The following is a 27,430-nucleotide window of genomic DNA, read 5'->3' on the forward strand; positions in this document are numbered from 1 at the left end:
ATTGGTGGCATCGGTTTATATTACATGAAAATGGGTACCAGAGATCTCTTCTCTTTTCGTGTTTTTTTTTTTTAATAGAGAAAATTGTTGGGGTGGGTTTAATAAATTGGCAGCCAAATTTCAATTCGAGTTTCAATTTGTATCTTGGTGCACAAGTTTGTATCTTGTGTAACAAGATACAAAAAGATACAAAAATGTTTTGTGAGTCTCCTTTTCTCCCTGGGGGCTACATAGTAAAAGTAATCATGCTCCTTAAATACTGGGCTTGATATGAGCTGTCACTAGCTTAGGGCACACAGGCAAACTGCTAGCCTCCAGGCTAGTTTAGCCAACTCCGTGGGGTAGGGAGAAGACAGGCGGATTGCAGTTCTCCAAAATTATCCTAAAACTCCGATATTACCAGCTCACTTAAATGAGGCAGAAGGACGTTCACCTGCATTTCCTATACAGAGACCGTGCATTTATTCATCCAATGAGTAATGAGTGTGTGTATTGAGCCCTCATAGCCTTCCAAGTCAGCTTGGCACCCACAGGGCTCTTGGAGGAACTTACACAGTGGGGAGAAGGACCCGCGAATGGCAACTGCCACACGGCGAGCTAAGTGTTATGTGAAAGCCCAGGCCACTGTGGGAAGGGGCAAGAGTGGCGCCCAACCCAGGGGAGTGGTTCTAATGAAGTGGCAAGGGAAGACTTTTTGGAAGAGATGATATCTGGGTAAATATGTAGGATAAGTGTGGGTTAACTTTGCAAAAAAAGTAAAAATGAAGGGAAGAAGGGTATTTTAAGACAACAGCAGAGACGTGTCCAAGGCTGAGTCATTAGATAGCAGTCACTTTCTGGGAAACTCAAGAATTGCCAACTTCATTGTGGAATGACACCTGTTTAGCCAGGTTTAACAGTTCCGAAAATACTGGCTGAATATTATTCTAACAGCCTGCTGCAGCCTACAACATTAGGTTCCTGAAAGTCCTAGCAGTAGAATTCTTGATTGAGGAGCCTAAGATTTTAAGAACAAAATAGAGTAAGTCAAGAGTGAACCAAGGAAATGAATTATTTCTACCCTCATTAAAATAACGGTAAACAACAAAGTAACTATTTCCACATCCTACATTAGTAATAATGGGTGGATACAAAAAATTTCTTATTCTTTTTTTTTTTTTTTTTGAGACGGAGTCTCGCTCTGTCACCCAGGTTGGAGTGCGGTGGCCGGATCTCAGCTCACTGCAAGCTCCGCCTCCCGGGTTCACGCCATTCTCCTGCCTCAGCCTCCCGAGTAGCTGGGACTATAGGCGCCCGCCACCTCGCCCGGCTAGTTTTTTGTATTTTTTAGTAGAGACGGGGTTTCACCGTGTTAGCCAGGATGGTCTCGATCTCCTGACCTCGTGATCCGCCCGTCTCGGCCTCCCAAAGTGCTGGGATTACAGGCGTGAGCCACCAAGCCCGGCCAAAATTTCTTATTCTTTAGAGAGTCTAAAATCACCCTCCATGGCAAATTCAGAGATAAGCGTACAGATTAAGTTTGCCTTTTGGCAGATAACATTATATGCCTGCTAAGAGACACCTTTTTCTCATCATTCCTTTATCCAGCTCCTCAATAATGTGGATTTCCAACTCTCAGGTCCTTCTGGGTTCCCAAGGACCCAAAGGCTGGAATCCCAAGCCTCTTTTATAAACAAACAAACAAACAAACAAACAAACAAAAACCCTTTCTTGAAATTTTTGTTTTTTAGAGACAGTGTCTCACTCTATTTCCCAGGCTTGAGTTCAGTGTTGTGATCATGGCTTACTGCAGCCTTGAACTCCTGGGCTCACGCGATCCTCCTGCCTCAGCCGTCAGTAGCTGAGACTAAAAGTACATGCCACCGTAGCCTGCTAATTTCCAACATTTTTTCTAAAGACAGGGCCTCCCTCTGTTGCCCCGGCTACTCCTGAACTCCTGACCTCAAGCAGTCCTCCCACCTTGGCCTCCCAAAATGCTGGGATTACAGGTGTGAGCCGCTGCGTTCGGACCCATGCCTCTTTTTTATGCAGTTCACTTTTCTTCACCTTAAGGGGCAGGAAGGCAGCAGTAAAGGTTCAGGCTTAGTTTTCCCCAGATTCTTTTATCTATCCAAAAGATTCCTTGAAAAAATGGTTAATCCTCTACTTCCACTTTAGCAATTCTTTTCTGTTCTCAACTTAAAATTCCTTCTTTTTCTAAGTGTCCCCAACAAAAGTGATGTGAAATTCTCGATGTCGCATAAAATGTATGCTAGGGCAAAGCTGAATACACTAATGGCAGAAGGAAATTCTTGTTTGGGAAGGGATTTGGAGTATTTAAGATAGTTTGATTTCATGTCACAAATATGTATTGGATAACCAGGTAACACACAGTACTGTCATTGTAGGGGATACAAATAAAACACTGGCAAATGGATACCCAGTTACCCAAGTGGCAAGGCAGTATAATGAAATGTAAGTGGCTATGGGAATTCAGAAAAGAGAGCAGTAGGTTCCATCTGGGTTGATCAGACAGCATGGAGAAGCAGCATGTGATCTGATTCTGAAGGATGGCCAAGGTTCCAACTGCTCATGGGAATGAAATGCTATTATAGAAGAAAGAACATTCATGGGGGAACACAACTGTATGAACAAAAAGGTGAGAGGCAGCAACTGTCAGGTATGATTGAGGATGAGGAGGTTTATTTGGCTGGAGTTCAGTAGGAGACCCCAACAACAATCCCATTAGGAGGTAAAACTAGTAAGAACTTGGGTGGATGGAGTAGGAGTAGAAGGTAAAAGAGACATGAGTTTTCATGGTAATAATCATTACATATAACAGCATGAGACATGTGATTTCTGTTCCAAATGCAGAATTTCTACTTAACAAAAACTTAGAATATTCCAAAGGCAACTGCTCTGACACTGCATTCTGCGGTAAATAATACATTTGAAATACAGCTCTAAATAGTAGTTTATGTTCACTATGTATCCAAATCTTATGATTTCTTCTTTGAAATTGTTTCTAGGATTTACTTCCCGATTTCCATTTCCATTGTCTTAAACATAGCCCCAGCTCCCATCACTTCACCCCTAGAAACAGCCTCCCATTAATCCTTTATTTCTTCAGTCCATCCTTTATTTACTCACTCCCTCAATAAACCTGTTTAAAGCCCCCACTTTATAGGAAACTGTGCTGGTACTCTTCTGTTGGTGGCTAGTGGTAACCAAAAGTGGAAGCAGAGTCAGTGGGTCCCTGGGGCCTCACAATGCATGTCACCAAGTCAGTGTGCCAAAAACTCTACTGCATTCTGTATCCTCCCTTCCCCAAGTCATATCTTTATAACTGCTCTTTGTTTTGCCCATTAGATAAAGCCAAATTTTGGAGTGTTTGGTTGTCAAGACCTCCTATAATTTTGCCCCACTCTGTCCAACATCGTTTGTCATTATTGCTTAAGACAAGCTTTTCACGCTAGCTACCAGTCTCATCACCATCTTCAGAAATCGTGGTGGCTCATGCCTGTAATCCCAGCACTTTGGGAGGCCGAGGCAGGTGGATCATCTGAGGTCAGGAGTTCATGACCAACCTGGCCAACATGATGAAACCCTGTCTCTACCAAAAATACAAAAAATTAGCTGGGCATGGTGGCACATGCCTGTAATCCCAGCTGCTTAGGAGGCTGAGGCAGGAGAATTGCTTGAACCCGGGAGGCAGAGGTTGCAGTGAGCCGAGATTTCTCCATTGCACTCCAGCCTGGGCAACAAGAGGGAAACTCTGTCTTAAAAAAAGAAAAAAAAAATCAGCATGTCTTTCCTGCCTCTAGGTTTTTATTCATTCTGTTGATTATTTATTTATTTATTTATTTATTTATTTATTTTATTTTGAGAGATGGAGTCTTGCTCTGTTGCCCACGCTGGAGTGCAGTGGCATGATCTTGGCTCACTGCAGCCTCCACCTCCCGGGTTCAAGTGATTCTCCTACCTCAGCTTCACAAGTAGCTGGGATTACAAGTGTGCACCATCATGCCTGGCTAATTTTTGTATTTTTTTAGTAGAGACGGGGTTTCGCTATATGTTGGCCAGGCTGTCTTGAACTCCTGATCTGAAGTGATCCACCTGCCTCGTCCTCCCAAAGTGCTGGGATTATAGGCGTGAACCACCGCGCCCAGCCTTATTCATTCTTTTCAGTCTGTCCTCCCTGTCCTGCCTCAGACTGACTGTCTATCGAAATCCTATCTCACAGGAATGTTTTGAACACTAAGTAAAACCATGTAAAGCACTTAGAATCATCCCTGGCCCACAGTGAACCCTCAATAGATGTAAGATATTGTTATTATCCTTTAAAATCCAACTCAAATACCACCTCCCCCATGAAACATTGACTAGTTAAACTCTCTGGCTCTAATTTCCTAATCTGAAGCATCAGTGAACAGTTAGGTAAATGCAAAATAAGCCTACCCCAATCTTTCTCATCTCTGAACTCCTATTGTGCTTTCAGTCAACAGGAAGAATAGCTACCATTTATGGAACACCTACTGTGTACCAGGCGATGCAGAAATACTTTAAATGCATTATCTCAATTTTCATGACAGTCCTTCAAGCAATAGGTATGTCCCTATTAGGTATTAGGTAGGGTTTAGAGAGCTTGTGTGACTGGTTTATGACCACGAAGCTGGTAAGAGGCAGTGCTGAGATTAGAATCCCTAGTATCTGGCTGGAGACAGAGGCTCACGTCTGTAATCTCAGCACTTTGGGAGGCCGATGTGGATGGATCACCTGAGCTGGGGAGTACAAGACCAGCCTGACCAACACGGAGAAACCCTGTCTCTACTAAAACTATAAAATTAGCCGGGTGTGGTGGCGCATGCCTGTAATTCCAGCTACTCAGGAGGCTAAGGCAGAAGAATACCTTGAACCCAGGAGGCGGAGGTTGCAGTGAGCCGAGATCGTGCCATTGTACTCCAACCTGGGCAACAAGAGCACAACTCCATCTCAAAAAAAAAGAAAGAAAAATAAAATAAAATAAAATAAATCCCTAGTATCTGATTCCAGAGTGCAGTCCCAGATTGAAGTGAAGTGAGGAGAGAACTAGAATTGAAGACAGAATATTTAAAAGGGTTGGTAATGAAGGGAGAAGAGAGAGAGAAAGGGGTAGCTATTTGAAGTCAAGGATTTCATTGTTTTTGAAAGTAGGAGACATGTGGGCATGTTTGTACACTAAAAGCAAAGAATCATTTAAATGGGTTAATTTTAGGGCTATCTTTCTCTGAGGCAGGCAGGAAGGAGGTGATGCAAAGAGTTAAACTCTCTTTGATGGGACAACAAGATTAAAAATCATAATACTAGTTTTGGTAGCAGGAATCTGGATTCCTCATTTCTTCAAGCATTCAAAAAATATTTATTGAATGTTTACTAAGAGCTAAGGCAAAACAGTTTGTGTTGGAGAAACAATAGTACACAAGGTATGGTCTCTATATCCTGGCAGGACTAATAATAAAGTGAGGTACTGTATTTGTATTTAATTGGGAGAATGGGAAATTAATGTCTTTAAACCATGTAAATGCACAATGATGTCTACATTAAAAAGTGACATAGTACAATAATTTGAAGCATTTTGCAAAAGTATGAATACTGAATACATTTTCACTTGAAGCAATCATTTCTAATCATTTCTCTTAACTTCCTGCTTTTTACTTTCATAATAAGCTACATAAAGAAATGACTGCAAACAATGCTTCCACTATAACATTTGGGTAAACAAACACTGGAAGCCCTTTATGGTATGTTGTTTTTTTCATCTAGGAAGTATTGGAAAGAAAATATTACAGTTGCCTTTCAATATATTTAATAAGGTGTCACAGAAACAATATCTGAACTACTGATTTCCTTACTGAGTAATTTGTGCATGGAGTTCTGTACATAATCTTTAAGAACTATGTTTCACATAAAATAAAATCATTCAGAGGATATTTAGAAACAATATATCTGTATCTTAAGAGAATAAAGGGCAAATTATCAATCTTAGCAAATAGTAGCAGGATGGACTCAAAGTTATTTCAGTTTAACCTTGTCTTCAATATGAAGTTTAACAACAACAACAAAGAAATGAAAAATGCATGATTCAATACAAAAAATTAGCCAGCCGTGGTGGTGGGCGCCTGTAGTCCCAGCTACTCAGGAGGCTGAGGTAGCAGAATGGTGTGAACCCGGGAGGCAGAGCTTGCAGTGAGCCGAGATTGTGCCACTGCACTCCAGCCTGGGCGACAGAGCGAGACTCCGCCTCAAAAAAAAAAAAAAGAAAAGAAAAATGTGTGATTCAAACAAATGGGACTATCTGAGAATTGTAGTTGCAGCAGTATTGGGATTTAAAAAAAAAATGACACACAATACATTTTAGATTTTCTATGTAATCGAAATAGAATGTCTTTACACATTTATTGTGTAAATCCTAAGGTTTAGGTTTTCTATAACCTAAGGTTTAGGTTTTCTATAACCTTAGGATTTACACAATAAATGTGTAAATGTATTGGGATTTACACATTTATTGTAAATGTGTAATGTGTAGATGGCCACACAGCAAAGAGTGGGTGGCAGGCGAGCCAGCAAAGCTTCATCTGTATTTATAGCCACTCCCTAGTGCCCACATTACCACCCAAGCTTCACCTAGCATTAGATTCTCATAGGAGCTCAAACCCTATTCTGAACCACACATTGGGGGATCTAGGTTGCATGCTCCTTATGAGAATCTAATGCCTGATGATCTGTCACTGCCTCCCATCACTGTCCCCACATGGGACCATCTAGTTGCAGGAAAACAAGCTCAGGGCTCCGACTGATTCTACATTATGTTGAGTTGTAGAACTGTTTCATTATATATTACAATGTAATAATAATAGAAATAAAGTGCACAATAAATGTAATGCATTTGAATCATCCCCAAACCACCCCCTCCCCCTGGATCCATAGAAAGGTTGTCTCCCATGAAACTAGTCCCTGGTGCCAGAAAGGCTGGGGACCAGTGCTGTAAATCATCTGATCTTTTCCTCACTGCACTGGCAAGCAGTTGAGACCTCTATGACAGCATTTTAAGGGGGATACTACTAGTTGCAGTTGGAGAAGTGGTGGGAGGCATGAACAGGAAACTGTAGAGAAACTGAACTTGAAAAATAATAATTTAGTACTTAACAGAGGAAGTATACAGTAGTCTCTTCCATGTCTCATCCCAGCGATTAATTTCTCAGAATAAAAGCCTGTCTTAGAAAAATGTACAAATTAAACCATATACATTTTAGAAATATTTGGTGGTATTTATCTAAACTGGATTATGTTAAATTACTGTCAACCCATTAAACCCATTGACTGGCACATACTGACAGATTACTATGTGTAGGCCAGGCATTGGTGCAAGGCTGTAAGGGGTAGAAAGACAAAAATACGAGAGAACACGCTACCTTTAGTGCCTTACCTCCCCCCCCTTTTTTTTTTGAGACAGAGTTGACCACACTAGAGTGCAGTGGCATGATCTTGGCTTCAACCTCTGCCTCCTGGGTTCAAGCTATTCTCCTGCCTCAGCCTCCTGAGTAGCTGGGACTACAGGCGTGTGCCACCACGCCCAGCTAATTTTTCCATTTTTAGTAGAGACAGGGTTTCGCCGTGTTGACCAGGCTAGTCTTGAACTCCAGACCTGAGGTGATCTGCCCACTTTGGCCTCCCAAAGTGATGGGATTACAGGCGTGAGCCACTGCATCCGGCCAGTGCCTTACACTTGTGAGTAGATAGACTACTTAAGCATTAGTTTTACTAAGTAACACACAAACAAATCAGTATGGTACAGATGGTCCATGACGGGTAAAGGAACGAAATTTAGAGGAATTAGAAAAATTGTTAATGAAGTAGAAAGGTATGTTGGAAGGTTTAAGTACAATTTATTAGTGGGTGGTAGACAATGACTGTCAGGGAAAAAGGGCTTCGAGAGAGAAAATATCATGAATTGCTTTTGCTTTTATAACCCGAGGAAGGAAATCCTTTCTATTTTCTTACTGAAACTTGGGGTACATAATTATCTTATCATATAATAAATTAAGATTAGTGAAATAAAATATTTTATCTTTCACTGTATTTATTCTTCTCCATGACACCGTGAGTAACATTGTTCCAATTGCTTAGGTAAACACTGTGAACCTAGTTCCCCTTCCCTTTCAGAGCAGGGAAGGGAAAGTGAATGACTGGAAGCCCGTGGAGTGGGATTCACGGTGTGAAGACTCACTCAGGGAGTGAGAGAGGAGCCCTGGGGAATACCAACATCTAAAAGATACCCAGGACAAGAACGGAGGGCGAGGCTGGGAGAAGCCTGGAGACAAGCCAAATGAGGTCAGCATTTCAAGGAAGAGATGGAGGAGAATCAAAAAGAATGAGGAGGTCACAGCAAACCCAATTTCTTTAGGACAGCGTGGGAGGAAAATAGACTGTGAGCTGAGCCGTGAACTGGAAGAGTTATAGGCCGAGTGGTGCCTGCACACATTGATTAAACATTTACCAAAGCCCCCCAAAAAGTGATTTCCCAGTACCTTCTATAATCATTGTTTAAATACTTGTTCACAAGAATGAGACCACTTTGAAGCCAAAAATCAGTTAAGCTTCAGGACATAGCCAGGGACACAGAGTAGCCATCATCATCAGCACCTCCCAAGTTGGAACAGAGTACATGATGTATCTTCCAGAGTTAAAGTTGTAGAAGCTCAGAAACCAAAGACCTACCTGACTTCTCTACGTGAGTTACTGACACAGGTAAAAGCCACATCCCGATCTTAATATTTCTTCTGAATTTGGTTTCCCAAACATGAGACACATAAGTCAAAACGTTAGACAGTTGCATTGCAGCAGCATGCATATTGGAATGAGATAATATTTTTTGTTTTAATTGATTTATTTATAATAAGTTTAACACTTTGTGTTTCTGTTTTTTCTGGTCTTTTCTGGTTTTGTTTGTTAGTTTTGTTGTTGTTGTTTTGACACAGGATCTTACTTTGTGGCCCAGGCTGCAGTGCAGTTGTGCTATCACAGCTCACTGCAGCCTCAAACTCCTGGATTCAAGTGATCCTTCTGCCTCAGCCTTCAGTAGCTGGGACTGCAGGTGCATGCTACCATGCCTGGATAATTTTTAAATTTTTTTCTAGAGACAGGGTCTTGTTATGTTGACTGGGCTGATCTTGACCTCCTGGCCTCAAGCACTCCTCCTGCCTCAGCCTTCTAAAGTGCTGGGATTATAGGTGTGAGTCACCATGCCTGGCCCTATTTGTTAGTTTTTGTGTTTGCCTTTCATTGGCTGGTTTTACAATATTGAGATAGTATAGTTTATTCTGTTTTGTGGCCTTTAATTCTCAATATATATATATTTTTGACAGAGTCTCACTCTGTTGCCCAGGCTGGAGTGCAATGGCATGATCTCCACTCAATGCAACCTCCACCTCCCTGGTTCAAGAGATTCTCCTGCCTCAGCCTCCCGAGTAGCTGGGATTACAAGTGCCCGCCACCATACCCAGTTAATTTTTGTATTTTTAGTGGATACAAGGGTTCACCATTTTGGCCAGGCTGGTCTCAAACTCTTGACCTCAAGTGATCCACCCGCCTCAGCCTCCCAAAGTGCTGGGATTACAGGCATGCGCCATCATGCCCAGCCTATTTCTCAGTATAATTTGAGAATGCTCCCATCTCATTACATACTCTTCTAAGACTATTATTTGACAGAGATACTTATCCAGCATCTATAAAATAACTTAAGAATTACCCTCTTAAAGTATAGAATGCACTGACTTTTCATTGTTATAAAGAACACATATAATCCGAATAGTACATTTAAAATAAAAAATGGGTTTAGGATGGGTGTGGTGTCTCACACCTGTAAACCCAGCACTTTTCGAGGCTGAGGCAGGAGGATCACCTGCACCCAGGAGTTTGAGACCAGCCTGGGCAACATAATGAGACCACATCTCTACAAAATTACAAAAATTAGCCAGGGTGTGGTGGTGCACACCTGTAGTCCCAGCTACTTGGGGGCTGAGGTGGGAGGATCACTTGAGCCTAGGAGGATGAGGCTGTAGTGGGCTGTGATTGCATCACTGCACTCCAGTCTGGGCAACAGAGTCAAAAAAAAAAAGGAAAGAAAATAGGTTTAAATTTTCATGGTTTAAGGCACAGAACAAATGTCTGCTGTTCTTTGAATAATGATAGTGACAAGTCTACACGAATGAAGGTTAGCTGCTTCACCAGCCATCTGAGTAGATGACAAGCACCTAGTATTTAAATATCAGTATTTCTTCCCAGATAATAGTTTAGCGTTTTCAAAAACTAGGCACCATAAAATACTGATGTTCTGAAATGAGAGTTATGTAAAGAATTCCATATAAAACTAATAAGTTAGGGAAATACTACTTATTAAATCTTCCTCTTTAAGATAGGTATAGGCTCACCATGTATAGGCTCAGGGAAGTCCTGCAGAAAAGAAACCCATTTACTGATGCTTAGCACAGTATTTTCCAAAGTTTCTGACCATAGAACCCCTTTCTGTACACTGTTATTACCTTTAGTTCTATAAAAGCACACTTTAGGAAATGTCATTTTAGGCAATTCAAGGAAACAGAAGTTTTTCCAATCAAGTTATCCATCTAATTACTTAAGTCTGCCAAATAAACTTTGAAAAGGCAGAAAGATCTTATAAATGTAAAATATTATCTTTATTACTGTCTTAAAATGTTTCATCCTGCTAAAAATTGTGTAAGACATTAAAATATAAAACTGGATGAAATTCTGGCAGGTACTAGAGTTGAGCAGATTGCTACACTTTGATAGTATATATGGTTTAATAACAAATTAACTAGAAATGTTTAGCTATATTTCTTTCCAAAAATTTCTCTAGTAAAATGAATACACTGAATTTTAACTAAAAGATTTTGACACTAATTTAAGCTATTGAAAGCTGTAGTTTCCCCTTCCATAAAATAGGAATCATAACAGAATCTATTACCTAGGTTGTTGCAAGAATTCAACAAAAACAGCATAGCATGGGCTTGACACAAAAGTCATGTTTAATAAACATAAGCTATTGTTTGAATGATATTTTTACCCTATATTTTCGAATAGATCATTTTACTCTTCTGAGATTTATTTTTCATATGTACAGTATATAACATAATATTGTGTTGTAAAGGCTTCAAAACTCTTAGCTAAGGAAAGAGAAAAGAAATTCTCATATGAAGCCAAATGCCTGAAAGATACTATATAAAATTAATTTATTTAAAAGAGGACATTCACCTTCTGAGATCTTTTTGTTTTGTTTCCATTTAGGAGTTTTGTATCATTCATATGTTTGTATCATTAGTAGTTTTGTATCATCCATGTTTGTATCATTAGCAGCTTTGTATCATCCATGTTTGTATCATTAGTTTTCTATAATTCGTATGTTTGTATCATTAGTAGTTTTGTATCATTCATGTTTGTATCATTAGTAGTTTTGTATCATTCATATGTTTGTATCATTAGTAGTTTTGTATCATTCCTAGGTATATTTAGTAGTTTTGTATCATTCATATGTTGTATTATTAGTAGTTTTGTATCATTTCTATGTATATTTAGTAGTTTTGTATTATGCATATGTCTACAAGGAGCCCTGCTGCCTCTTTTCTTCTCATTGCCAAGTGATTTCATCTGGTAGTTGCACAGTGGCTGCCCAATCTCCAAATCTGGTCAAGCTAGCTCCCCAGGGGGTCAAGGCCTCTTTGCACAGGTTGCTACTGTTTGCCTCAGGGTGAGTGCTGTGTGTGAAAACAGTCCAGTGATAAGTAACAATTTGCATTCAAGGTAGCCACATGGTGTAGTGAGACACAGCAGGATGTTCCAGAAGGAACATGGGCCTCCATATTTCCTGATCTGGATCCAAATCTAGTATTTACCATTTACCAGTAGTAGGACTTTATAGAAAGGATTTGATCTCTGAGCCATAAGTATCTCACATGCATGGTCTACAGAATACTTATTCTCTTTCCGTTAGGGCATTATGAACAATAAATGAGACAATATGGTGAAAAATCTTTGAAAATTCCAAAGTAGCATACAAGTTTAAAGAAGAATACCGGCCGGGCGCGGTGGCTCAAGCCTGTAATCCCAGCACTTTGGGAGGCCGAGACGGGCGGATCACAAGGTCAGGAGATCGAGACCATCCTGGCTAACATGGTGAAACCCCGTCTCTACTAAAAAATACAAAAAACTAGCCGGGCGAGGTGGCGGGCGCCTGTAGTCCCAGCTACTTGGGTGGCTGAGGCAGGAGAATGGCGTAAACCCGGGAGGCGGAGCTTGCAGTGAGCTGAGATCCGGCCACTGCACTCCAGCCCAGGCGACAGAGCGAGACTCCGTCTCAAAAAAAAAAAAAAAAAAAAAAGAAGAATACCACATAATTTTGTTTCAATTTCACCATCATGGTTGGGAAGGGGATATATTTCCCAAAAGAACACATTAGAACAGAAAATCTAGGACCTGTTCAAATCATGTAATTAATCACAGATTTGATTGCTAGAGTTGGGCCCTTTGAATGTTTCCTTAAAAAGGAAATCTTAGGCAAAACCAAAATTCACCCATTTTATTTTTAAAATTGTCTTTTCTCCGCCCCTTTTAATTTAGCTTGCTGTGTTTCTTCACTGTACTCTAAAGAATGTCTAGTACAATGCAAAGTTTAGGAAATCTATGATATGTTTGCATTGTTTTGTGATAAGATATTTACCTGTAATTTTTACTGCTATAACTTTCAGTATGAAGCCTCTTCCTTATCACCACCCCAGAAACATTAAAAAAAAAAAGTTTTTTTCCTGAGTTTTCTCTGCTCACTGATTTCCCCTTTTTGAAAGCAGCAATAAAGGTTGCTAGCACATATATGCAGGAACTTTGGAAAAGAAAAGAAACTTTCTGAGGAATGGAAGCCCGTTTACATTATCAGCAGGCCCAGAGAGGCACTGAAATGCGACAGCAGTCATGTCTCACTTCCTCCTTCGGTTAAATAATTATCTCTTGAAGCCACTTGATGGGAGCTCTAGACTGACACCAAGTAGCCATAAATTAAGCTAGCAATGCCACATACTGGACACCATAACTTATATTCCATAGTTCAACACGTATAGTCAGGCTGGGCGTGGTGGTTCACGCCTGTAATCCCTGCAATTTGGGAGGCCAAGGTGGGTGGATCACCTGAGGCCAGAAGTTCGAGACCAGCCTGGCCGACATGGTGAAACCCCATCTCTACTAAAAATATGAAACTTAGCCAGGCGCAGTGGCTAAGGAGAATCACTTGAACCCGGGAGGCGGAGGTTGCAGTGAGCCGAGATCGCGCCACTGCATTCCAGCCTGGGCGACAGAGTGAGAATCCGTCTCAAAAAAAAAAAAAAAAAAAGTATAGCCAATCAGTAATCAATGTGGTCTCTGTAACCCAATGAGAATTCCTGTCAAAGAGCCCATTCCTTTTTCCCTTTTGCCTTTAAAAACATGCTTGTAACAAAGGCCAAGGAAGCACTCTCCAGGATGTGCCCTGGGCAGCCATCCTCACTTTGGCTTAAATAAACTCTTAAAATTGTATTTTGTGTCTTAGCTTCTTCCCTTAGGTCGACAGCTTTAGGAAAACAAATTGCTAAGAGATATAGTCTTGTGTAGTGGTTAAAAGGTCTGGCTCTGGAGTCAAACATGATGTGGGTTTGAATCTCAGCTCTGCTTTTTTCTAGCTCTGTAAACATGAATGAAATTTATAACTTCTATGAGCTTCAGCTTCCTCTAACATAGAGATAATTAATGCCTATCTGCAGGCATTGTGTTGGGGATCAGGACATACAACTCCAAAATATGACAGTGGGAGACCGGAATATGCCACCCCCAAAATATATTTCTTTGGCATATTTGAGCTGGTTATTCTGAGAAGTTGCAGATACAGTAGTAGTACTGAAAAGCCATCCTTTGTTATAGAATACCCCCCTTTTTCTAAGAAAAATAGAAAAAGTTACGATTATAGTTTACTGTTTTCTCTTCTTTTCTCTTTTGTGCATTTTCCCTGTACCCCACTTCCTACTTAGTCATTTAGAAATGCAATTATAACCTTTTACCTCCCCATCACCAGACACCCCCTACAGGGCAAGTTCATCTACGTGCTTCCAAGCTCCAGAGTGGAACTCTCACCCATCAGGAGACTGCTTTGAGAGATAATAGTCAATTTACAGCCCCAAATGTCAGAGGTGTTTGCACCAGAGCAACTCTATCTTGAATAGGGGCTGGGTAAAATGAGGCTGAGACCTACTGGGCTGCATTCCCAGACACTTAAGGCATTCTAAGTCACAGGATGAGATAGGAGGTCGGCACAAGATACAGGTCATAAAGACTTTACCAATAAAACATGTTGTGTTTGAAAACTGTCATGATGCTGGTGGTAGTGTAGTGGAGGTCCCTCTCATCACTATCTTGGTTTTGGTGGGTTTTATCCAACTTCTTTACTGCAACATGTTTTATTGGGAGGCTGAGGCGGGTGGATCACAAGGTCTGGAGATCGAGACCATCCTGGCTAACACGGGGAAACCCCGTCTCTACCAAAAATACAAAAAATTAGCCGGGCGTGATGGCGGGTGCCTATAGTCCCAGCTACTGGGGAGGCTGAGGCAGGAGAATGGCGAGAACCCGGGAGACTGAGCTTGCAGTGAGCCAAGATCATGGCACTGCTCTCCAGCCTGGGCGACAGAGCAAGACTCCATCTCAAAAAAAAAAAAAAAATTAAATTAAAAAAAAGGAGGTATTAATAATCCACCCTTGTTTAGAAGATACTTAAGCAATAACCATAAAAATGGGAAACCAGCAGCCTTTGGGGCTGCTCTGTGTGTGGAGTAGCCATTCTTTTGTTACTTTGCTTTCTAAACTCACTTTTATTTCACTCTGTGGCCTTGCCCTGAATTTTTTCTTGCACAAGATTCAAGAGCCCTCTCTTGGGGTCTGGACTGGGACTCCTTTCTGGTAACAGAAGCATGTGATGTAGTTTAGATATGTGTCCCTGCCAAAATCTCATGTTGAACTGTAATCCCTAATGTTGGAGGTGAGGTTGGATGGGAGCTGCTTGGATCACGGAGGTGGATTTCTCATGAATGATTTAGCACCATCCTCTTGGTTCTGTTCTTGTGACAGTGAGTGAGTTTTCATGAGATCTGGTTGTTTAAAAGCATAGTAGCACCTCCCCGCTTGCTCTCTCTCTCTCTTGCTCCTGCTCTGGCTATGAGAGTCTCATTCCCCTTTACCTTCCACCATGACTGTAAGTTTCCTAAGGCCTCCCCAGAAGCCGAGCAGATGCCAGGACCATGCCTCCCATAAAGCCTACTGAAGCACGAGCCAATTAAATCTCTTTTCTTTATAAATTACCCAGTCTCAGGTATTTATGGCAATGCAAGAGCAAACTAATACAGTATGCCTGCTACAAAACTCTCTCCCACCTGGATAATTTTTGGCCCATGAAGATGCCAACTCAACTGCCTGGTAGATAAGGCACCAAACTAGCACATGGATACCCCACCTGCTTGCTTCCTCCACTGTGTGCCATTCATGTTAGGCCCCCTTTTAAAAGTGTCTGCTTTCTGCTCCAGAAGTGAAGCAGTACCCTTAAGGCAGGAAGCCTGTACTTCTTCCCCTAAGCTAGCTTTGGAACAAAAAGTCACTTTCTTTATACCACACCTCCTTATTAAGTGAATTCTGCAAGTAGCCAGCTACTGAACCTGTATTTCTGCTATACTTTTGTAAAAGAAATTTGCGTCTGTAAAGGAAATCTATATTAGTAAAAGTATCCGTAACAGGAAGAGGGCTGTTCCAGACAACTTTTTATTACCTAAGAGACCATTTTATATGCATAACAGGACAATCTTTATTCACCATACAATTTCTCCCCTCACCCTCCCATTATTTGTGTGCTCCCCACCACCCACCACCATCAAAAGCCCCCAGCTCCTATTCTTTTCTGTAGCTAAGGATGCTATATAAGCTTCCATCATCTGATTCTTCTTTGAGTCTCATATTTTGTGGGATGTATGTGCATAATTAAGTATGGTTTTTCTCTTGTTAGTCTGTCTTGTGTCAATTTATTCATAGCCCAGCCAAAAAACCTGGAAGTCATATTTTTTTTGCTCCTCTACAGTTGTTTGGAATCAATAAATAATTCATGTAACCAAATTCTGTGAGTTTTTACTTCGGGATGGGTATTTCACAAGCACTATCTTTTAATCTCTACAAAGTTTGTTTGTTTGTTTGTTTTTTGAGACAGAGTCACTTTTGTTGCCCAGGCTAAAGTGCAATGGCACAATCTCGGCTTATCGCAACCTCTGCCTCCCAGGTTCAAGCGATGCTCCTGCCTCAGCCTCCTGAGTAGCTAGGATTACAGGCATGCACCACCTCGCCTGGCTAATTTTGTATTTTTAATAGAGATGAGGTTTCTGCCTGTTGGTCAGGCTGGTCTTGAACTCCTGACCTCAGGTGATCTGCCTGCCTCGGCCTCCCAAAGTGCTAGGACTACAGGCGTGAGCCACTGAGCCTGGCCACAAAATCTTATAAGATAGCTTCAGCACCAGTCATTATAGTAAGATTTCAGTAAGTATTAGACATTGCCATTATTATTATTATTTCACAAAAAAGCTGAGCATTTTTCTTCTTCCTCCTCCTCCTCCTCCTCCTTCTCCTTCTTCTTCTTTTTTGAGGCAGGGTTTTGCTCTGTCACCTGAACTGCATTTTCTCCTTCCTTCCTTCCTTCCTTCCTTCCTTCCTTCCTTCCTTCCTTCCTTCTTTCTATTTTTTTTTTTTTTGTGTGTGTGACAGGGTCTGGCTCTATTGCCCAGGCTGGAGTGCAGTGGTGCAATCTCAGCTCACTGCAACCTCTACCTCCCAGACTCAAGCCAACCTCCCACCTTGGCCTCTCAAATAGCTGGGACTGCAGGTGCATGCCACCACACCCTGCTAGATTTTTGTATTTTTAGTAGAGATGAGTTTTCACCATGTTGCCCAGGCTGGTCTCTAACTCTGGACTCAAGCAATCCACCCATCTTGGCCTCCCAAGGTGCTGGGATTACAGGCGTGAGCCACCATGCCCAGTCTTGCATTTTTCACCTTCCTTCCTTCCTTCTTTCCTTCCTTCCTTCCTTCCTTCCTTCCTTCCTTCCTTCCTTCCTTCCTTCCTTCCTTCCTTCCTTCTTTCCTTCCTTCCTTCCTTTCTTCCTCCCTCCCTCTCTCCCTTCCTCCCTCCCTCCTTCTCTCTCTCTCCCTCCTTCTCTCTCTCTCCCTCTCTCTCTCTCCCTCTCTCTCTCTCCCTTTCTTTCTTTCTTGTCTTCTGTTTTCTGAGACAGGGTTTCACTCTGTCACCTGGGCTAGAGTGCAGTGGCACAATCTCGGCTCACTGCAACCTTGATCTCCCAGGCTCAGGCAATCATCCCACCTCAGCCTCCCGAGTACCTGGGACTACGGGCATGTGCCACCACACCTGGCTAATTTTTGTATTTTTTGCAGAGAAAATTTTGTACTTTCACCATGTTGCCCAAGCTGGTCTCGAACTCTTGAGCTCAAGGGATCTGCCTGCCTTGACCTCCCAAAGTGCTGGGACCATAAGCTTGAGCTACCATGCCCAGCCTATTTTTTCTTGAAGAAAGAGTAAGGAATAATTTTCAGTGTAGGGTAGAAAGTCAGTTGCCCCTGAGTATTCTGAGCCAGGTTCTAATTACCTTCATTTTAACATAAATGCTAAGCTGGGTTTATACTAGCTGTCAGTCGTTCTTTCCCTTGAACAAAAATACTAAAAACCTAGACCTTTAAGAGAAAGAAATGCTATTCTGAATTTTTAAAAAAGCGTTCCTTCTTAAATAAATTCTCAAACCCTATCCTTTCTCTTTCAATTCACAAAAATACTAGTGTGCACACACATGTATATATAAGCTTCTTTACACCAGGCTTGTAGGGGACGCTATTGTGTGTATTTCCAATATATAGTTTCCCTTCTTCTGTCTTAACAGAACTCTTTTTGCCTTTGTTTTCTTGAGTTGTTCCAATAACTGTGCTTTTTCAAATAGCTAAACTTGCACAATCTACTTGAAAAGCAATAGCTCTTCAGTATGAATTTTGAACTATCCTCTGTATAATGGTCTTTCTTAAAATATTCTCTTTTTCTTAATTCTCAGTGGGAATAAAAAACAAAACCCTTTTATGTGCAGAGAAAAAGTCTCATTTTATAATAGTATTGTGTCCATTATGTTGGTTTTTTTTTTTCTTTTTTTTTTTTTTTGAGATGGAGCTTCACTCTTGTCACCCAGGCTAGAGTGCAATGGTGTGATCTCAGCTCACTGCAACCTGTGTCTCCCGGGTTCAAGTGATTCTCTTACCTTAGCCTCCCAAGTAGCTAGGATTACAGGTGCCCACCAACACACCCAGCTAATTTTTATATTTTTAGTAGAGATGGGGTTTCGCCATGTTGGCCAGGCTGGTCTCAAACTCTTGTCCTTAGGTGATCTGCCTACCTCAGCCTCCCAAAGCGCTGGGCTTACAGGCATGAGCAACTGTGCCCGTCCCCATCATGTTGGTTACTAAGGGTATTTTTAAAAAGCAAAAATTTTTTTAAGCCATGTGACATGTTTATAATTAGTCATCAATGAATTAAAAATTAATCCATGCTAGGTTACCTTAACTGTATTACGTAATTATTTGCAAGCTTTTATTTAAAAAAAATGTAAGTTTCAATCCTGGCTCACCTAGTTGAATGATCTTGATGTTAATCTCCCTGGGCTTCTATCTCCTCAGCTTTGAAAAGACTCGACCCTTCCCAACTCTTTCAACTCTCAAAGATAATTTACTTTGAGACATGTGATTTCTAAAGAAACTATGCCTTTAGTATTTTCTAACTATATATTTATCAAGCTCGTCCAACCTGCAACCTTCCAACTTGTGGCCTGTGGGACACACGCAGCCCAGGACAGCTTTGAATGCAGCCCAGCACAAATTCATAAACTTTCTTAACATATTACGAGAATGTTTTTGCGATTTTTAAAAAATAGCTCATCAGCTAGCGTTTGTATATTTTATGGCTCAAGACAATTCTGCTTCTTCCAATGTGGCCCACGGTAGCCAAAAGAGTGGATACCCCTGGTTTACATAGTCAAAAAAAGCACTTAAGAGGAATATAAGAGAAAAAGTTCTGGAAGATATGCCCTAGGGAACGTAATTTCAATCACTGAGTCAGAGAGGTTATGGCCTATTAGTTAGTAATTGGTGACACTTGACACTTAAACAAAATGTTCTTATAGGGTCGTTAGTGGAAATAGCTCTGCCTTAAGTGTGGTCAAATGTGATTTCAGGAATCAGTGTTGTTTACAAATATGTTACTAAAACTAGATACCAAGGATTCAGAATTAATATGAAAAGATGCAAACTTTAGAATAAAGGCTAAAGCAGATCAAAATAACCTTCTAGTAATAAAAGATCTGCAATTAGTCTGATAGTTTCACTAGAAAGTGAGGAGAATTTCTATGTAAGAAAATAATTAACACAGTCTTATTTAGGCACTGAGAAAAATACCAACAACAACAAGAACAATAACAGTCTCACTTTAACCAGTTTAACTATTTGAAACATATGACGGAAGTATGAAGAGTACATTTAGGCCGGGAACAGTGGTTCATGCATGTAATCCTAGCACTTTGGGAAGCTGAGGCAGGTGAATCATTTGAGGTTAGGAGTTCCAGACCAGCCTGGCCAACATGGTGAAACCCCTGTCTCTACTGAAAAAAAAAAAAAAAAAAAAAGGGAATTGACTAGGCATGGAGGTGTATACCTGTAATCCCAGCTACTTGGGGGCTGAGGCAGGAGAATCGCTTGAACTCGGGAGGCAGAGGTTACAGTGAGCCAAGATCATGCCACTGCACCACTCCAGCCCAGGCAACAGAGGGAGACTCCGTCTCAAGGAAAAAAAAAAAAAAAGGGACGGGTGTGGTGGCTCACACCTGTAATCCCAGCACTTTGGGGGTCCGAGATGGGTAGATCACCTGAGGTCAGGAGTTCGAGAGCAGCCTGACCAACATGGAAACCCCGTCTCTATTAAAAATATGCAATTAGCATGGCGTGGTGGCACATGCCTGTAATCTCAGCTACTTGGGAGGCTGAGGCAGGAGAATCGCTTGAACCCGGGAAGAGGAGGTTGCAGTGAGCTGAGACCATGCCACAGCACTCCAGCCTGGGCAACAAGAGCGAAACTCAGCCTAAAAACAACAACAACAAGAGTACTTTTAAATCTACATTACAAAACATGTTTATGTTTCGTATGATGCTTTAATAAGTTTTTCCTAACCTTGTTTTGTTTATTGGGCCCCACCTCTGTGCAAAAGCATTGTACTATATGCCAGGGGAAATATAAAAGAAAATGTTGTTCTTGCCCTTAGTGAACTTACTTCTTATAAACACAAGCAGGCACACCCTGCTTGTAAACTCTGGTTTGAAAGGTAACATTTTAAATAATTTGATATCTTTATATGCCCAGATTTACAAATGATTACAATGAAAAATATAGGTAATTTTTCATGAAGTTACTTTACAGAGTAATTTATTTTCAATTATGATATTGAAGAATAAAGTTTCATGTTAACCAGCTTAATCCCCAAATGTATTCATTGTTTCAGATTTTCCTTAGTAAAACTGGAAATCAGTATTCAATAATCATAAGAATAGTCTGCCACCAATTTATTTGGCCATTTAAAGTGATAAATATGAGGTATTATATAATACATGCAAAGAAGTATATATAAAAAAGCAAAATAAGGGAACAAAAGCAGCACACAAAGTGCAACCCACACAGTGATCACAACCCTCAAACGTGTGACAGACATTGAAAGAATCATGAAGGAACACAGACAGAGAGATTTCTCCTTAAGTTTGAAGGTATGAAGCAGTGTGCTACCATCTTCCTCACAAATTGGAGAGAGAGATTTCAGGTGAGTATAATGCAGCTTTTGCCATGGCAAATTCCAGAGCTAAAAAAAATCTACGTGGAACTTTCCAGTTTTCCACTCTTAATATCACTAACCATCCAAACTATGTATGTATGTATGTATTAATTTATTTTTAATTTTTTGAGAAAGAGTCTTGCTCTGTTGCCCAGGCTTGAGTGCAGCGGCACGATCATGGCTCACTACAACTTCCGGCTCCTGGGTTCAAGCAGTTCTCCTGCCTCAGCCTCCCGAATAGCTGGGATTACAGGCGCTAGCCACCACAGCTGGCTAAATTTTGTATTTTTAGTAGAGGTTTCACCATGTTGGCCAGGCTGGTCTCAAACTCCTGACCTCAAGTGATCTGCCTGCCTTGGCCTCCCAAAGTGCTGGGATTACTGGTATAAGCCACCGTGCCCAGCCTTCTGCTATTCTTATTAATGTAAAGACTGGCATGAGCCACTGTGCCTGGCCCCAAACTTTTTTAAAACAATAAGCTGAAGAAACTTTTAAAAAGGTTAGTAAGAGATGAATTTCACTAAAAAAATCTGATTAAATATAGATAGTTTTGAATTTTAGACATAAAGAAAAAAAGTTATTTAAAAGTCCAGAAAATTTCATAATCATAAAAATTCAAAATTTACAATTCCATATATTTGGCATATAAAATAACATGTATATTAAACTTTCAATTTATTTTAAAATTATATATATTTTTTCAAGTTTCCCCACTTTTTCACTAGGAAAACTTGTGAATACAGTACAGCCGAATAAATGTATTTTAAAAAATGCAAAATCGTGAAGTCATATAAAGGTGTGTTTTCCAATTGAAATGTACACATTTGCATTGAATTCTGAGTTTGTATTTATTTGAAAGGAAATAATAAGCAGACAGCTGCCTGTTTCTATCCTCTCAAATAAACAGCAGTGCCATTCTGCTGTTAGCCAGCCTAATATAGTGCAACTGTTATTTTTCTTCTTTTCTCTGTCAATCTCTGTTCATTTCTGGGAGAAGAATGCTAAGTTACTAATATAAGTAGCCTTATAAATGTAAACTCATAATTGTCAGGAAATGTTACATAAGCTAATGTCTTCTGCATCTTTCAACTTTTTGGTGCCCTTATGCTGCCCCCTGCTGTCCAGTGTCCACACTTACCGAAAATTGTCCGAAACTTCCAACCTTTACTACTTCTCTTTACTCTCCCTATCAAAACTTACCTGGCAAGAGACCCAGACTGTTGGAGTTTTCCTCCACAATGCCACATGGGTTAACAGACAAATAAAAGAAAGAAGTAGTTCCCTCTTTATTTATCCCTTCATCATTTTCTGGCAATTGACACAAGCATTTGAAATGGTGTTCTCTGGGCAATGCCTGATTTCTACGTTCCCCAGCTTGGGATTCCAAACCCTCGCTGTGTTAGTCCAAGCTACTCTCATGGACCTATTTCTCCCAGTGTCTAACCTCTGCACATCATAGCTTACTCTCTATCTGCACTGACTTCTAGCTGCGTTTCCCAAAGTCATGTGCGTTCTTCCATCCTTGCATGTGCCCACACTGCTTTGTCTACCTGGAAGGTCTTCTCTCAATTTTTATATGCTGAAAGTCTACCCATCCTTCGAGGTTCCAGTCAAAACTACCTTCTTCTTTATGGCTCATGGCAGTTTTTTGTTTTTTTTTTTTAATGTAGTAGAAATTCAATAAAGATTTATTTAATGAAAGAAAAGCAGATAATAAACCTTATATTCTATCTGACTCATTAATAGAGTACTTGGAGAAGATAATGATCTATTCCAGCGAGCATCTTTAATACTGCAAAATCCATACTCCTGAATGGGATGATCTTTTAAATTCCCATAGCACTGTGTAAGGCCCATTTTGATCTCTGATATCAGGTTTGCCTAAGAAATACAGAACTTAGAGCACATCTTGAGTACTTATGGCAAGTCTGGCACTATTCAAGGCACTTTAGATGCACTAACTCATTGAGTTCTCACAACAGCCATGTGAGGTTAAGTAATATTACCTTGTTTGATAGAAGAAGAAACTGAGGGCCTGGACAACTGGTAGTAAAGGGCAAAGTTAGGAACTCGGAACAGATCAGACAAAGCCGTGTACTTTAAGTGTTCTCCTAATGTCTGCAATAGAAATGTGGATGGAGAGGCTTCTGGTCAGCTATTCTGGAAGCTAAAAAACCTTGTCAATAGAATAACATTGGAACTTGTGACCACATAGCCAGACAAAGCAATGAGACAAATTCAGTCAGTCAAGGAGCAGAAATATCTGGAAGAGTTGATTGCCCTACGAGACAATGTGGAAGAATATGACATTCTGCCACGTTCAAAGGTGTGTAGATTTAGAGATAAAAGACAGCTACATATTCTAAAAGGATAGGAAGTGCAAAATCCAGGTATTTTTCAACTGACGTAGCCATAGATTCTAACCTGACTTGAAAATAAGTAATGATATGACTCAATATCTAAGACAAGTAGGCCTTCAGAATATCTTTTTTTAATATAAAAAAACCAGTAAATATAAATAAGGCTCAGTACACCCCATCAGTGTCTCAGACAAGGATCTAGTTGTATTCAAACCAAAACCACTATTCGTCAAAAAATTTGAACAAGCTATGAAGGCAGACCAAAAAATTCACTGGCGAAGGTAACACCCCAAATTGTTTGGGTAGGTCATAACGGTTCTTTTAACAGGTAAGCATATTTTAACTCCAGAAAGATTTAGAATGTGCTGTCGAAAGTACTGCAATATTTTTTTTAGTGTAAGTAATTGTACTATTTAAGAACACTTGACCTAATGGAATAGGAGGTCAGCCTATTAGACTTTCAAGCAGAATTCTTACTAAGTTTATTGTATTATTGAAACATTAGAACGAACTTAAGAGTTACCATGTTTGGAAGTTAAATTATTAGATCTGTAAGATTTTAGCTTCTTGAAAATGTTTACAAAGTACTAAAGAAAGCAATTATATGTACGAAATTTATAAATTCAGTGTTAAAATTTGGGAGGTGTTTAATTAAGTCATGCTACAGATAAGACCAGATATTATTTAAAGGATCATGATTTCTAAAAGTTGCAAGATTTATGAATGTGATAAGATTTGTATACTAAATTTTAAAACATAATGGAGAACTACTACTTTGAATATATAATTTAAAAACTTTTTATATATATTTTAAAGACTAGAATTAACTTCTGAATAGCCTTTCAATAATATAAAACTCACTCTGAAGGGCATCATAACTGAAGAGGAGTTACAGGGCTGGTTTTCTTCCAGCAAAAGTTTATGTTCATTAGGCAGTCAGTTTATTGCTTCACTCCACAGAACTGGTTTCAACGTCGTTAATCTTTATTTAGGTCTGGGCCTCCCTCACCTTCTAGGAGATGGATTGTAGGTTTTGAAAGATGGAGATGAGAAGTAGCCTGGCAAGTCTACAAAAACCTCCCCCAAGTTTTTGGTTTAGTGGCTTGCTTCAATAGCCGTCAGCCTGTCTGTATAACTTAGTAATTCTCAACCCTGACTGCTACGATCCCATGGACAACTTTGGAAAATTCTTCTTTCCAGATCCCATCCAGTCCAACTAAACCAGAACTTTTTAGGGTAGGGCATAGACATTTTGTTTTTAAGTTTCTGGGTGATTTTCCATACAGGCAGAGTTGAGAACCACTGGCGCAAGAGTGTGAGCCTCACATGATCTGAAGGACCCAGGATCATTCTAGACCAGGACTGTTCAATAGAGCTTTGGGCAGTCATGGAAATGTGCTATAAATCTGTGCTGTCCAATATGGTAGTCACTACCTGGGTGTAGCTATGGACCAACTGAAATGTGGATAGTGTGACTGGGAAAATGAACTTTAAAATTTAAATTAATTCAAATTTAAATACACATAGTCACATGTTACTAGTGAGTACTGTATTGGACAGCACAGTTGTGGAGTTTTAGGCAATTTTAAATGATCTGAGTCTACTATTAAATAGGTGCTGAATGACTCTTTTTAATACTAGACCACACTAGCCCAAACTTACTACTTACGCCTCTTCAGGATACTTCATACCAGCTTCTTAAGAAGACCTCCAATGGTATGGAAGGATGGCTTGAAGCTTATAATGGCTTCTGAGGATAGAAAGGACATGGAATTTGCTGATTTTTTCCTCCCTCATTTAGGTTGGCAATTTGTTTCTTGAAAAATGAACGAACACCTTCAGAATTAAAAATTTCTGAAGTCTCATAGCCTAATAATGGAAACACAAAGCAATTAAACTCTTGGAAATGGTCCTCTTCATTCTTTGGCATGTTGCAGTGTTTTTCAACTGGGGATTGTGACCTCTATCTTGGAGGATGGAGAGTTTCCAGTGGATTGGAGCAGTGGCCTGAGTTTCAGAGCTAAATATAGGTCATTGGCATGGCAGCCTCCCTTTCTCAGTCTCATGGATACTATGTCCTACTAGTGAATATGGGGCATTGGTGGTTGGTGGAATAAAATCTTGAGAAGAACAGCAAAATGACACAGATTCAGGTCTTTCACCGATGGACCTTGATATTGAGCAAAACTAAACTCTACTTTTACCTACTTTGAAAAAAATCATTTGTAAAGTATGAGTGCTATTTTAAAAAGTTAAAAATATATTCATGAATCATTGGCAAGTAAATTTTAAATGTGATATTAACGCTAAAGTATAAGGAGAATCCTCCATGGCCAAGCGTGGTGGCTCATGACTGTAATCCCAGCACTTTGGGAGATCGAGCGGGTGGATCACCTGAGGTCAAGAGTTCGAGACCAGCCTGGCCAACATGGTGAAACCTCGTCTCTACTAAATACACACACACACACACACACACACACACACACACACACACATAAATTAGCTGGGTGGGGTGGCGCTGTAGTCCCAGCTACTCAGGAAGGCTGAGGCAGGAGAACTGCTTGAAACCAGGAGGCAGAGGTTGCAGTGAGCCAAGATGGCACCACTGCACTTCAGCCTGGGCAGCAGAGGGAGACGCCATCTCAAAAAAAAAAAAAAAAAAAAAAATGCCTCTTTCAAGTCTTTGCTCAGCTTTCACCTTTTCAATCAGCCTACCCTGACCATCCTATTTATTAATTTCTTTTGCCAAATATTAAATGACACCCTTTCAAAGTTTACAATCCATACTTCAAAGCCAAAATACTTATCATGGCAGACAGTATCTGATACTCTAGAGCAGTGTTCTCAAATATTGTTGCCTGGACCAACAGCATCTCATCATCTGCGAACTTAGAAATGACAGTTCTCATGCCCCACCACAGGCCAGTTGAACCTGTAACTCTTCTGGCGGGGGCCTGGCAATCTGTGTTTTAATAAGCCGTCTAGGTGATTCTAGGGCACACCAAACTTTGAGATCCACTGATCTAGAGTACAACAAAACCCCTCAAAATGTCCCAGAGGTGAAAGCTTCCATATATGCCAAAGTTATGAGGACTGAAACATTTCAGTACATACAATTGGCCTTATACATTGTGAAATAGATGCCAATATTCCATCTGGACCTAATGTTATGAATCATGAATTTACCCGCTTCAATAAGGCCTCACTGAATCTCTAGGCTTTGATCTTCTTTGCCCTGTAAAAATTAGTGTGAAAGAATTTCATGAGATGTTCCTGAAGAGAGGAGGTAATGTACAAGTACAAATCTATCGGACGCAAATTCAACATACAAAATTTCATCTGTGTATGACTGATAAATCAGAAGGCCAATTACTCATTCTAGGAAGACATCGTTAGATTTACAAAGTAATAAATTAACCAGAAGATTCAACAGTAATATCATAGAGCACATTTAAAATACAAGTCAGGCTGGGCGCGGTGGCTCATGCCTATAATCCTAGCACTTTGGGAGGCCGAGGTGGGTGATCACCTGAGATCAGGAGTTCGAGACCAGCCTGACCAACATGGTAAAATCCCGTCTCTACTAAAAATACAAAAAAAATTAGCTGGGTGTGGTGGCGGGCACCTGTAATCCCAGCTACTTGGGAGGCTGAGGCAGGAGAATCGCTTGAACCCAGGAGGTGAAGGTTGCAATGAGCTGAGATTGCGCCATTGCACTTCAGCCTGGGTGACAAGAACAAAACTTGGCCTCAATAAAATAAAATAAAATAAAATAACAGTTAGAGAACACCAATTTTACAAATATCTCATGTGATAGTAAAGAAGAGGAGGTAAGTACACAGGCTCTGATTTCAGACTTCCCAAGTTCAAACCCTAGCTTTTTCATTTCTATGTAACATGGGCCTAGCCTCAGGGGTATAAACCTCTCTATGCCTCAGTTTCCTTGACTGCAAATGGGGTATAATAATTGCCCTATCTCCTAATTTTGTGTGAGGATTTAACGAGATAGAGGTAGCATTTAGGCTAGAGACTGGAACATAGTGAACTCTAATCAAATGTTGT

The 27,430-nt window shown here is 40.4% G+C and overlaps 1 protein-coding gene across 2 annotated transcripts in view; it reads right to left on the minus strand.

The window, feature by feature from the left end:
- Positions 1 to 27,430, minus strand: part of EPC1 (enhancer of polycomb homolog 1) — a 112,882-nt gene that overhangs the window by 80,028 nt on the left and 5,424 nt on the right. The gene's annotated exons all lie outside the window — the stretch shown is intronic.

This window comes from Macaca mulatta, chromosome 9, assembly GCF_049350105.2.
Source record: "Macaca mulatta isolate MMU2019108-1 chromosome 9, T2T-MMU8v2.0, whole genome shotgun sequence".
In the NCBI taxonomy this organism is placed as follows: Eukaryota; Metazoa; Chordata; class Mammalia; order Primates; family Cercopithecidae; genus Macaca; species Macaca mulatta.